General features: G+C 50.6%; 1 pseudogene; it reads left to right on the forward strand.

Moving 5' to 3' along the window:
* The window catches only part of LOC138520301 (chymotrypsin A-like), a 52,524-nt pseudogene that overhangs the window by 23,906 nt on the left and 13,820 nt on the right, over positions 1–14,798 (forward strand).

Here is a 14,798-nt window from a genome sequence, read left to right on the forward strand (position 1 = left end):
ACCTTCAACCACTCGATGTATGAGCAACATGCCTTTCCTTCACTGAAGTCTTGTTAAAAATAAGTATTGGAAAAGCCAACAGTTTTGCTTGTGTATAAGTATTAGGTATTTGCAGGCACTGCTGCTATATTCCCAGGTACTCACGCCATTTTACAGCTGCTACCATTGATGGCCAGTTAATACTACTACAGCAGTGCCTGGCAAATGCCTTTCCCATTCCTATACAAAAGCCATAACTGTTGGCATTGCCAATGCTTATTATGGTATCATTACTGTTCATATTATTACTGGCCATGCACAGAGTAGTGGGCTGGTACATTTGGGTTTCAGGGTTCAGGAGCCCAGCACAACCCCCCTGTTTCTCCACTAGGTAAAAGATTTAAGGTTTCATGTTTCACCTAGTCCAGCATGCTGCGTGCCCCTGCAGCAACGTAATCCTCATGTGGGAAACGTACCAAAATGTCGCCCTCATTTATGCGCCCACGTAGTAACTGCGACTTTGGGGGCGCACAAAATGAGGGCGACAGTTACTGCGCCCAAGCAGAGTGAGGGTTCCGAGGGTGTCCCCGCTTACCATGGTGGGGACAAGAAAGAAAAGAAAAGCACCCAGCGGCATCACCTCTAACCCACGTTAGTGGGAGGAACTGACGCTGCAGGGATAGCAGGGTTTAGGCGGCACACAGAGAAGTGTGACACTGTAAAGGTAAGTGGGGTGGTGGGGGTCGGTAAGGGAAATGCAGGCCGAGGGATGCAGGCACAGTGATCTATTTGATCACTGTGCAGCGCTGCAATTGGTGTCGACATTTTCGTCTGCGCAGTTACGGGCGGCGCAGTGATCACATAGATTCATCATGTGCATTGCATGTGCTGGCATGGAGTGTGACGCGGCCCGTACTTTGTTGCCGAGCTTGTGGGTGGGGGACACCGTGTACTCATTACGGCTTACAGGGGGGCACCCACATTGTGTGGAACGCAACTGCATGCAGCATCCCAATTCAGCGACTATGTGAAACATAACAATCGCTCATCTTGCTCAAACATGGCTCCCGTGGCATGCTTTGCAAATATATGTTGTGCCTGTCAGTTAGTGGCTTCCAAAAACAGTGTGGTGCCTCACAGCAACAGGTTTCTCACATTGAACGCAGCTCACCCTTATCGCTAAACAAGTATCTGCTGAAAGGGACATGCAAATATATGGTACATTGAGGCATAACATCAACCATCATAATAGAGGCACGTTTCACGCATCGACATATGCCTTGAAAATAGGCTACCCTATTTTGGGAAGGAAATGCTTTGCATTGTGCAATGAGCCGGTAACTGTGCATTAAAAAAAAGAATCAGAGCAAATATGCACAAATAAATGAATTCGATAGTGCAGGACACGCCGCGGCCAATGAGAGCATGTGTGGGTTCCCGGCACACCGGGAACGATCTGTTTGTTTATTGCAGTGTACATGGATCACTGATTCATTAGGCGGTAGGTATTCATACGGTACATCATTTCACTGGAGAAGGCCAGCACACATGTTATGTTATCTTGGTGGTGTATAGCGCCTCCTGCCACTGGAGGAATATGACAGAACATTCAGTAGTGCCAGGAGAAGCCAAGTCGGGTAGATAGTTGGGATGAGGGCTACATAGGAGGCACAGGAAGGCCTGAGAAGGACAAAGTAGAGGGCCAATGTTTACAATTGGATCACATCTATCGTGGGACTCCACTGCATTCTATGGGGCGCAGAGCCAAGAGGAGAGATAGCTGGAGTGGAGGTGTTCTCTGTGCAAGCGGGCGATGACCGGAAATGACTCACTACATGGTGAGCCTGGGCATGGTGGACACATGCCCAAGAAAACAGAAGTAGCAAAGCCCTCACGCTCACCTCCCTCAGCTCACTTCCAACATTTGGGAGAGGTTGTATGTCAGAAATCCGAATTTGCCAAGTTTGCAAAAGCTTCATTCTGCTGCTCTTGGGTTGACTCTTGTGGGTGCATCTTGTGAGAGTTCCAGTCCTGCACAATCAATTTCCTATGATAGACAGAGTCCTCAGCTGGATGCACTCGAGTGAACATTTCAGGATCCCCCTCCATAGGGAACCCTGCACCTGACTTCAGGAGCCGGCTCGTCAGTCTTTGGTCACCAGGAGGTGTGCATCTGTGGAAATATTCTACGCCACGTTCTGCTACACCTCAATCCAATGCAGTGCAGCCGGCACGCTTATCTCTCTCGCCAAGGTCTGCAGATAGCAGAGCACAGCCTTGTGCACATTTTCCGATCTCCACCGAAGGTCTACAGATGCTGCCGGCTCCAGATGGTGGACAGGATATAAAAGCTTTCATGTAGATCCTCAAACAGCTGAAAAACATTAGAAGCACCATGGCATTCCTCTTGCTCCTTGCCTGTGCCGCCTTTGTCAGTGCCGCCTCTGGTAAGTGCCAACACATTATATCCAATGGAGAGCGGCAGTGAAGAGCTCCAATGCCCTCAGCACATCCCTGTGGGAAGGGCTCTTGGCTGGCAGCAGGGCAAGAGAATACACTCTTTGTTCGAACAGAGGTCCTGTCACTCGGACCCTTTGGAAAAATGATTGCGTCCTATTCAGACTCGTGTCAGTAGCTGGAAGCATGGCGGGCACCGGGCAGCGACTGCAATGTCTCTTTCAACAGTGATCCCTTGTATTCTGTCTCAGCTAGTCTCAACTCTGCATTGGAGTCATGGAGTGCATGATAAAACTCAATTTATCATCCTCAAGGGGAGCATCACTGAGTTGTAAAACCCTAACGGCATGGGTAGAATGGGTAGCATGGGTAAAATGGATAGCATGGGTAGCGTGGGAGGGAGACTTATAAGACCTATTCAATGGGAGCTGTGTGCAAAACACTTTTCACATTGTCACACAGAAGCACCCATCACACCTTCTCTCAGGGAACTTCTCTGGTTCTCCCGGGGGGAGATGATGTCATCGTTCACAGGCCCTACCATTCATTGGGATCTCTTTTCTGCTCCCCTAGATTCTCTTACAATATCTCTAAGCACCTAGCCGGAACCTCTTGGGTCTGATCATCGGCAATGTAAAGCCAGTGGAAGGAGATGCAGCTCCTTCTCTGTGCCCGGCCAAGCCGTTCCCTATCCACTCCACCGAGAACCACTTACTATTCTGCAAACTGGGGGAGCCCCGGCCCGTCCTCCCGTACATTCATACCACTGTCGGCGCCTCGATGAGTCACGATTGGCCGTGATTTTCTGTCATCCCCATCCCTCTGATGTCCCATCAGAGGGGTTCTTATATTTCATTTGCTTGACCCATTTCGATTGAAAGAAGAGATAGATCTCCAGAGGTTGAGTTCTCTCTCTTGTGAGGGTGATCTAGCTGGAGTGGGAGGGGATAAACGTTGGGTGTTAGAGGGCAGCAATGATAACACACCTGGTTGGAGCTAATTAATGAGAATTAATTAAAGAGATACAGGAGGCACTCCAGGCAGCTCAGGCCTCTAGCGTTGAGATCGAGTCTCGCACAATGGATCGTGGTCTCACTCCTGCCTTTCGTCAGGGACACCATATACTACAAGGAGGAATCTTAATATTTCTGGAAATTATCATGTTTCGATATTGGTCCCACCCTTAGTCTTTCTGTAGTTGCTCTCCACGGGGAGAGGATAATTCCGTCATGTGCTTTCGCTGCCAACCACGGGGCTCATACACGAAACATGAAATTTTCTGAATGAATTGGGGATCAAACCTATCTCATCCGTAGGATGTATTCTGTTAAAGCGGCCATCCCACACAGATTTCCAACATGAAAGAACAGTATCAGTACGGTGTTGCGGTCAGAGTGTTCTACAGTAATAATTTAAAGAATACGGTTTGAGCTGTGCACAGGATACCATCCTGTGGGTCAACACATACAAGACCTTATCAACCCAGAGAAGGAATAGTAGCCAAAACATTGATCTCAAAATAATTAAGATCCCAATAGAACCAAAGAAAATAGTATTATGTATTCCTCCAAGCCTCTCGAACCATAGTTTACAACATCTAGTCCAATTCAACCAGAGGGCGGCAATAGTCCTTTTGGGCGCAAAAGCTATAGGAGCAACGCAGACCTCAAAAGGTACCAGGGGTCGTGATGAGAGCCCCCTCTTAATTCAGGGTAGCAAACACACTTTTGAAGGGAACACTGTTCTTAAATCTTGGAAGGGAGCAGAGATGACATGCATGTATGCATATAAATCCCATGTATGTATGGGATTAATAAAGTACAAAAATAGCTCAGAATCAAAGGAGCAGCGTATATTGGGGATGCACTCTGGAGGCTGCAGGTCGGGTGCAGGAGTAGGGCAGGCGGGGAGCTCCAGGCGGGAGAGGTGAGGATGAGCGATTGGAGATGTTCTTTGAAGAGTAGGATCTTCTGGTCTTTCCTCCAGTGAAGGATGGAGGAGACCAGTCTTCTCTGCATTGGAAACCTGTCCAGAGACAGGGTGCCTAAGAGGATAAGACCTATGTTCTAGTTATTTACCTTTTGCACTTGTTTCCACTCTGGTGATGTTATAGCACCTTGAAGTGTGTTGGCCTCTGATGAAAATGATGAGTTTCTCAGCTAGGTACAGTAGTGTTTTGGTTGTAAGTGCTTTGTAGGTGATGCAGACAGTCTTGCACAAGATGCATGCCTGCAGCGGAAGCCAGTGCAGGTCCTTGAGGATGGGGGCAATGCGGTTGATTTTCCTAGCCTGGGATGAGGCCTAGTGCAGCATGATGGAAGGCTTTCAGAGGGACCAAGGCGCCATCTGGGACTCCTTCAAGTAGGGTGTTGCGCCGACCTAAGTGGGAAACACCAAAGACTTGGGCAACTGATCTGAAATCCAGGGCAAGGTCAAGGATGAATGGCTTTACTTTGCAAAGGAGCACATGCCGATTCCACGCTCGTAGATGTTCTTGGCAATGTGTGTTTTGGGTGAAAGGTCACAGTCGGGAGATTTTACACTGGGGAACAGCTGGGGTGTGAAACTGTCGTGCTTCATATCAGTCAGCCATTTCTGTACTTGGGCTCGCTTGGTGGAGTTTCCTAGGATAATGGATTTGATCTTTGTCCAGTTGAGTTTCCGGCAGGCACTTGACATCCAGGCTCCGATAAAGGACAGGCAGGTGCTTGAGTCGATGGATGCTGGATCCTTGCACTGGCAAATGTTGGTGGAATGTGGGGAAAACACGGTCACCTGTGAAGGCTGATGTGTCCCTCTAGGATGAGCTGGGACATTTAAATTATTGGTGGATGTGCTATATTTTAAGGAAGCCTATTAGGATGTTGTTATGATCCACTGTAACTTTATAGAATATGTTAAAATAAAGCGATGCACCACAATGCATATTGTTTTGTCTGCATAACTATGTAATGGAGAGAAAAACTTTTGAATAAAAATAGGATGACTAACGAGGCAACTTATTGGTATCCGATTTTGACGGAACTAGAGGGCACAGCCTTACTTTTGTGTAAGTGATACTTCAAAAAGGACACAGCAGTTGCTGTTTGGAGAATGTCTATTGGAAAGGGGACAGAAGGCGCAGGGTGAGCTCTTTGAAAATACGGTTTAACGTTTGGCCCGCAGGCAGTGGGGATGGTGGGCGGCGGCCATCTTCTGCCCCTGAGAGTGACGGTCCGCCATTCAGTGGGGTTGCTTATGCGCGGCGATGTTTCTCTTTGAGTGAGACAAATAAGACATTAAATTATCGTTAGATGATGTTTGCTCCGATGTATAAAGATACTGATAAATCGAAACATAACATTGTTTTTCTCACTGTATGTTGGGGAACAAAAACACATAGGGCCTCATTACACAGAAGGCGGTAAAGGTTTACCGGTACCGGTAAACCCTTACCGCCTTACTACGAGGTCGCTTTGCGGATCCTCCCTTAACGCCTGGTTTTTACAGGCGTTAAGTACGGGACCCGCAAAGGGACCTTGGTGCTAATTACGGTACCGCAATTTGCGGTACCGTAATTAGCACCTTCACCATTAACATGGAGCCCTATGGGGCTGACTGGCAATGGTGAAGGGGCAATGGTGGATGGCGGAATTAGCGCACCCACACACCTTGGAATATGGCGCTAATTCCGCCATCCACCAAGGCGGACCCGGTAAGGTACCGGCGGCAGCCATGGCGCTAATAGCGCCATGGCTTACCGCCTTCCGTGTAATGAGGCCCAAAGGCTGATAGTTCAGCGGACGCCCGTGATGAAAGCATCACACTAGAATCAGCAAGATGGCTGCAAGATCGTCCCCTCTTTAAAGGAGACGATGTGTACTGTAATTCCTTCCGGGATGGCAGGAAGTTGCAGATCGAAATGGCTTCCAGAAGACCAGTAAATCACAACAAACCACGGCCATATTTAAGTAAGTGATCAGCACAGTTCCTCCTTAGATCAAGTCTTCACCTGGGTTCCGCCCATGAATACAATCACACTTGTGTAAGGATTGCCGCACACCCTCCCACCCACACCACCCCCTGAAGTGCTTTGCTGCCCCAATTCCATGCATAGGCCAGGAAAGAAGGTTAACATGGGGCCAGAGCGCCATTACGGCCGAAGCTCAGTACAATGTAGTGACTAGTAAGACATTTAGGCGCTGAATTGCAGGCTATGACCGCCTAACTCTTCTATATCTCTTAGTCCAGGTGCGGGGGAAGGTCTGGCTCTGGTCTTGTTTTGCCATGTAAGGCCCTGGCCTACCTCTATGAAATTAAATGAAATGATATTTTATTTATATCGTGCTCGTACACAAGTATTTCAAATCCAGCACTTACTGCGTATCTGTCAAGTGATGACCTATACATTGCTCATAGAATTTCCTTTTACAGTTTTGTTTACTACACATACCCACATTTGTCTTAGTTTAAATTATTCTGCACAGTGCCGCATGCCTCCGATGTAGCCGCCTCGTAGGTTAAACATAGCTGATAGTGGGCCAATTTGGTTATTTGCATCCCAATTTGAATGAGTGGATTTGTAGCTTTTATTTAAAGGCTTCTAATATCTGACTGTGCCCTGGGTCTGCCGAGAGTCTTATGCCCCGCATGTGGTGAGGTGATTGTCAGGGGTCATCTCTCAGTAGTTACTAGGCTGTTTTTTGCTGTGATGGTCACTGAATCCACCCATCGCAGGTTTTGACCAGGCGGTGGTTTGGTGAAAGAGTTTGCATGCTGGTTGGGGCATGTTGGGGGCCTGCCCTGGACCACCAGGCAGGCCCCATCTGCATGTCGGGAGCACCCGACACAGTCCTGCTGGGCGGCGATTACGCCGCAAACAATGGAGTGGGGGTCACCCCACTCGCTCCAGATCACTGGGCGGACCACGTGGCTGAGGTCACCCAGCACACTGCGGCCCCGGCTGTGGGGGCACCCAGGCCGGGGTCGCACCACCAGCCATGGTCACATGGCGGTATGATTCCCATAGGACGGAGTTGCCCAGCAGGGGCACCATCCTCATGCTGGGCCCCGTCCCTGGGCCCAGATCACGCGGTGTGGCACCAGCATGGTGCGAAACAAGAACAACACCGGAGCCTCGGATGGAGTGACTGACGAGCCGGAAACAGCTTGTACTTTTAATTAACTTGGTCACATGGGCAACCATGTGACCAAGACAAACACACTGGGAGATACCATGTCTCCCTACAGGTGGTGATATGCAACACTCCTCCTTTTTCATAACAACAAAATAAATGGAACACCATGACATAATTCACACACTAACTCTACAAACCATAACTCCCACAAACATGCACCCTTTATTAACCTGGGTGAGTGGGTCTCATATCACTGAACGGCACCAACGAGGGACCCTGGCACCACATAAAGCACTCCCGATATCTGGCCGTTCACCACTTTACAATGTCCACTGACTGGGCCATTTTGAGCAAGAGTCCAGGCATGCCGGATCCCAGCCTTCATGGGGATGTCTGCAGTGTTCATCTGGTGCACCCCGGGGAGTTGCAGGAAACCGGTTTGACTCCCCTCCCCACCAATGTTCATTTAGGACAGTCACACCACAGTCACAGAGGCCGGCAAAGCCACACCTGGGGAGGTCCAGGGGCCACATCGTCCAAGTCCACAGTCTTGGGGGGGGCGCCTGTAGTGGGGGCACTGGCAACACAGCGGCCGGAGTCTGCGCCTATCACTGTAGTCACTCAATGTGGCCCCGCTAGCTGGTCTTTGATTGAGGGCGCACAAGCACTCCGGTGGGGAGCCGCTACCCAGTTGCTGGGCAATGGACGCAGCCCTCTCTGGGTGGAAAGTGCAGTCCTTGGCCTGTGCCATGCTGCATAGGCTGTCTTGCCTGAGGCCTGGGTATGCTGTACACAGGACCATGTGCAGTTCTATGGTGCTTCGCTTCTCCTCATTTCTTTGGCTCCCACATGGAGCACTGCAGGCCTCGTCACCACCAGGCCCGTGGACCACTTCGGGCCGATGGGTGGCCCCGACATCGAGCGCACCCACACATTTTTATTTTGTAGGCACCCTGGCCTGGAGCGTGCTGTTTCGTTTTCACTGCCGCGGCAGACCGGAGTTCGTGATGGACAACCGCGGGCATCACCTCCAGGTTGCTGTTCTTTTTTTTTCCCATGCAACGACAGCCGCCATCCTTCACCTTTTCTTCATTGCGCTGTAGCCGCTTCATATTTTCTGGGGGCAGCATCTCACATCCCCCCCCCCACGGGCCACGACGTGGGACATGTCCCTCCTCTCAATGGGGGGGAGGGGCAACGTCTCTTCATTGCAGTGCGGGCCGGGGCATCGCAGTTCTCCTTGCAGCGGGGCCGTCGCCCTTTTTTTACTTTTCTGCTCCGGGATGGAGCACCACAGCAGATCACCACTGGAGGGCAGGACTTGTGGGGCCAGCGCACTTCTTCTCCTCTTTGCAGCCAACTAGTTGTTCTGGGGCTTTTATTTGGGCCCTGTCTGCGGGCCAGTAGCACAGTGTTCCTCTGTTATTCGCCCCGGCCTGGCAGGCCACTCCCCTTCTCTTTGTTGCCCGCTGGAGACACGTCACTTTTTCAGGAGGGTACCACAATGGGTTAAAATATCCCTCTCCCCTTCTTTTCAACCGCCACGGCCCGGGCGTTGTTGACTGCGGACCTCCAGGCTCCGCCCCTTTTCTTTGTTTCATTTCGGGCCCGTCGCAGGGCTCCATTGCCTCTGTTTTTTTTTCTTTCTCCGCTGGTTTCCGGAGCACATTTCTGCCCTCGCAGGCCCTGGTGGTGGGGGGTGGGGGCGGCCTGTTGTGGTGGGGGCGGGGACTCAGTCTCCCCCATCTGCAGCCACCGCCGCCTTTGCAGCTCTCCTCACGGGGGAGAAAGGCTGCAGCTACTACAGCAGGCGCCGCTCCCCTCCCGTTGCGGCCGATGCCGTGGGCCAATCTCGCTCCCCACAGGCAGCTCTTCTCCGCCGCCTCCATTTACGTGCGGCCAACACCGCACACCATCCTGGGGGCACAGGCGGCCCGGGTTCAGGCATCCGGGCCCTTGGCCACCCCCAGCACCTCCATACCTCCAGCGGCTGGAGCCGCCGTGGGCTCCAGCCCTTGTGAGCATTGTTGGACCACCGGGCAGGCCCCATCTGCATGTCGGGAGCACCCGACACAGTCCTGCTGGGCGGCGATCACGCCGCAAACAATGGAGTGGGGGTCACCCCACTCGCTCCAGATCACTGGGCGGACCACGTGGCTGACGTCACCCAGCACACTGCGGCCCCGGCTCTAGGGGCACCCAGGCCGGGGCCGCACCACCAGCCATGGTCACGTGGCTGTATGATTCCCATAGGACGGAGTTGCCCAGCAGGGGCACCGTCCTCGTGCTGGGCCCCGTCCCTGGGCCCAGATTACGCAGTGTGGCACCAGCATGGTGCAAAACAGGAACAACACCGGAACCTCGAATGGAGTGACTGACGAGCTGGAAACAGCTCGTACTTTTTATTAACTTGGTCACATGGGGAACCATGTGACTAAGACAAACACACTGGGAGATACCATATCTCCCTACAGGGGGTGACATGCAACAGGGCAAGCCTGTTATGTGTGGTGTAGTGCTCTTGAACTACAATGGGGGCTAACGGTGGCACCATTGAGATGCAGCCTTTGCCATGAAGAGTGCCATTTTTGCTAAGGGGCATGCTGCCTACGGCCTCCTGGTTTGTTGGGTATTATGTCCAGAGAGGCAAGAGGTGATTGTACTTTCTATGGCTCAATTATACCCAAGCAGAGACCAGAGAGAAACACCCATTGCTATCCCTCAATAATTATGCAAAAAAAAAAAAAAAAAATGCCCCGGAGTCGAAAATACCTCACAGGTAACACTAATCCATATTACCTTAATTATATTCATTGGATTAAAGCTATGCACAAATATTATTTTATTTCGGAAATATAGAAAACATTTCATGAACATAGAACACATTAATTTCCGCCGTTATAAAAGTATAAATAATTGTTGGTGCCAGGCAATATTGCCAAATCAAGCTTTCTATGGCTCAGCATGATTTTCCAGAGCCTGGTAGTTTACACCAGCAGGTGGGCCAGCATCAGTCTGAGGAAAGGGCTTTAGGGGCTAATATGCAGTAAGGGCAGAGCAGAGCTGCATGCTCTTCTGCACAACATGCCCAACAGTCTGCCAGGCGCTGAAACCAAAGGCTGCACTCAGGGAAGATGTCTGCTTTTGTTTTTTATATAAACCCATTTTTATTATTTTCATCATGTGCTTATTAAGCAACAACAATAAAAGGTTTCTCAGTGCCTCCCCCCAAACCTTTCCCTCCTCCCATTGGCTCCCTCTCCACCTCCCACTCCCTGCAAACCCCTACCCCCAGCCCGCCAGCCAGCCAATACACCCCTCCCACTTCCAGTTGACTCCTCCTGAAGTGCAGTTCACTCCGCTTCCATCCACCGGGCCCTTCCTTTTTTGAATCTGTGGGGACATACTCAATCACTATACACCCTTTTCTCCAGTTCCGCACAGTGATCCACCCACTCATGTCTGCTAGGTGGGGTCGATTTACCCCGGTCCACTGCCAGAATTGTTTTACCCATCATCATAGCCATCCTGATCAGATATTTTTCCTGACTGTTGAACCCCAAGTACCCCCAAACATGTGAGTGCGTCACTTCAGGGTACGCAGGTATTGGTTCGCTAACCACGCTGGATAGGCGGTTCTTTACCCGTTCCCAAAATAATTGCAACTTGGGGCACTTCCATAAACACGTGGAAGAAGGAACCCACCCTCTCCCCACATTTCAAACATTGGGGGTCGGCTTCCCGGCCCGGAAGATGTCAACTTTAATTAGGCTTACTGGCTTGGCAATGGGACAGTACAAATCCCTCAGGGATCGGGCAGAGCGCCGGTGGGTTATTTTCCAGAGTTCAGTAACGCTCCTCCCTGCGACCAGTCTGCAACACAAACTGATCAAAGCGCATTTAGCAGTTGAAGCATCGAGCATTCAAAACATTCTAGAGGTAGGATTTGCCCTTCTGACCCAGAGAAGCCAACACTGGGGACAAACCGAGCTAGAAAGCACCGGCGTGCTGTACACGCAGAGGATGGAGGTAACATACTAGAAGAGAACAGGGAGCTGTGTGTCTAAGTCAGGGACCTATCGTCATCAGTGTGGGCGTTCCCTTGAAGATCAGGATATGCATTTCCTTGCTGGAGAGCAGGTGACAGAGAGGCCAAGTGGGAGGGAGCCATCCTCATTGCCTGTGGGTATTGGGTTCCAGAGGCCGGGCGCCCAGCAAGGGAAGCTTTGCTTTCTAGACTCCTGCTTGGATTCCAATGTGGAGATGGCCACAAAAGATGCAGAATTTCTAGATGTGGTTGGATTTCTTTGGTTGGCACCGCAATGGGCAAGCGGGCGGGCAGGCAGCTTCCAGCGCGGCCAGGGTTGCAGCTAAGCCCGACATATTAACTCTACGGCACACTTACTGGTGTCTGATTACACTCTTAAGGTTTTTCTTTCATTGAAATGACCAAAGTTGATACACAGGTGAGAAGCAATGGTAATAAGCCTTCTACCTAAAGCGAGGCAGCAATGACAACTAAAGAGGGGATAACGAAATGACATGCAGGAGGCAGAGCAACAGACTACCAACAGAGGCGAATGGATATCAGTCAACTAAATACCTAAAAGAATATCTTAAAAACATTCATTTTTACCATCCGCTTGCCATGTTGTTTGCCTAATTTCAATGCATGGTGCATAAAGAACGCAATTAGGCTCTAGAATAAAGGAAGTGTAAAAAGCAGGACCTTCCTCCTACCAAGTGGTGATAGATAGCCTGCTACACAATTAGTCAGAAGTGACCCGCATAGGTTCTCTAACCCTGGCACAGAAACGGTCGCACTATGCCACATAATCCTAGGGGCCCTGGCGAAAGACTCATGTTCAAACTGGGTTACAGAGTTGAGAGTCACATCGGTTTATACAAACCAGCTGCAGGTTGAAACACGCCGCGAGGAGCAAAGTAATAGATGTATGGTGAGGAGGAACAATAAGTGGGTGCGCGTGAAACCCCATAATGATCAAGGTGGTCCCCTACATGAAACACTGCCAGGGGTTCCAGCTCGCGAGTCGCTAGCCTGTTCGGCCGGAGCTCTTTGCTTGATCCTCCCATTGAGAGCCATGAAGAGGCCTGGAGTCTTTGGTCCACTCTTGCGTTCATGACTTCTTCCACTAACCCTTAATCCTTCCCTTTCAGGCTGCGGGGTCCCCGCCATCAAGCCCGTCGTCTCTGGCTATGCGCGCATTGTGAATGGTGAACAGGCCGTATCCGGTTCTTGGCCTTGGCAAGTGTCCCCACAGGTAAGGCTACCTGGATGCTCTCCAGAGCGCTGCTAAACAGTCTGAAGACCGAGATTAAAATACTGGCGGCCAAAAACACCACCGGTGGCAGTCTTGCTCTTCCCTACACAGGACGGAAGAGGGCACGGGTAAAGATGGGGAGGGTGAAAGAGAGGAAGCCCCCAACAAACATGAAAGCTGCTGGTTGGCATTTACATAAACGGTCTTGGGCCATAGATCCTCCCAGGGCACATGTTGACTAGTGAGATGGCATCCAATGAACTGCATAACTGATCCAGTCAGGGCTCAGATAAGTTACACCTGCCAATGGTCACTTCACTGACACAGAGCAACATCATTATCACGGACACCGAGGAGGGCCCACCACATGGACACCCCTCTAAGTCCCTATCATGTGCGCCATTCGGGGCTCACGGTACAGGCATCTCTCAAGGCCCACATCACCAATACAGCCTACATCACTGAAACCAGCCTGGGCCTAGATCATTGACCTCACCCAGGCCAGGTAGAGCACTCACACCACTCAGACGCATATCACTTAAGAGCGTTGGTTCCAAGGTCTCGGGAGGACAGCTCAGGGGCAATGTGCTTGCCTACAGGTTTGATCCCTGGGTCTGCGCTTAGAAACCTCTGGGTATTAAGTGCGTTATAAACACACCCCAGTAAACAACTGCAGCTGGGAGGTACATACATTAGCAGAACCAATTTACTCTTAGCTGTCCCTAGAGTTCTGCGGGATCTGGGCCTCAGAGGGTGGTTGGAATCCAGGAGAGTGGAAATTAGTCCCCACCCAAAAGGGTGGTACCTTAAAATATCCTTATGAAGGTCATTTAGGGGTACCCCTAACGCGTGGGGCTCTGTGTATCTGGACAAGGTGATCGCCAGGCAGAGGCAGGGGATCAAGCACCAAAAAGGATTTTCTGGGTCTGCGAGAATCTGTTGGGGAGCAGAGGGGGCTAGAGGAATGTGTGTGAACCACACAGCTGGCCCCTGCAGTTGGAGTGGCTTGCTGTCTTGACAGGTTTGAGGTCATAGTTGCACAAAACTGCATTTACTTGTGATAATTCCGCCCCAAAAATATCGCGATGCAAAAATATCGCCATATTTTTGCTGCGAAATTCACACATGGACCCTGCGGGGGACACACCCGCAACCCCTGTTCCCACATAATATCCCCAACAAAAATATCGCCTATGGCAAACCAAATGGCCATATATATGTAAATATAATTTTGTTGGGGATATTATTACCTGATACCATTTACTTGATCAATATCAACACATTCCCTTGTTCCAGGGCTTAGCTCCATAGATCTGCCACACAGCATTTATTAGAAAACCAGTACTTAAATCTACCGAATCCCAGCTTGAACTCATCAAATTAAATGTGAGAAGTTATGTAAAAATGTTACTGGGTTGCCAAGATTCCCCAGCCTCACCCAGGCTTACTGTCCGTCTGTGCCGTCCTCCTCTGCTAGCCAATTCTGCGATGCCACGTGCTTCCCCCAAACTCAAAGTCAGGGTCCCTCAGCGGTGTATGTGCATGCCCAGTGCTTGCAGGCATTTGCATTAGCACACTGATTCCTCTACGCCACTCTGCACAGACATCATCCCCACCCATCCAGAGATACTGACCGGGCCACTGCTGTACCTGCGTGGCTGGGCCTGTCTCTCTTCCCAGCACAGCTCATCTTCCCCAGGTGCCTGAAATAGACAGTATTTTTACCGGCCAGCTGCTTACTCCGATAGAGGGTAATAATGGGCAGATCAGTGTATGTTGTCATCTTTAGCATGCACACAGCTCACTGTTTGTATTGGGGCTGTATAGTTCTCTGTGAAATGAGGCTTTGCGTGTTCTATCCATTGCCTTGATGCTGGCAGGGCTGATAGAATGCGGCGATTGTGCCACAATGCCTTTTCAACAGGGTATGTGGGGCGTGCGGGTATGGAATGTGGTCTTTTTA

The sequence above is a fragment of the Ambystoma mexicanum genome, chromosome 1p (genome assembly GCF_040938575.1).
Source record: "Ambystoma mexicanum isolate Mex_15411 chromosome 1p, UKY_AmexF1_1, whole genome shotgun sequence".
NCBI classification, from domain to species: domain Eukaryota; kingdom Metazoa; phylum Chordata; class Amphibia; order Caudata; family Ambystomatidae; genus Ambystoma; species Ambystoma mexicanum.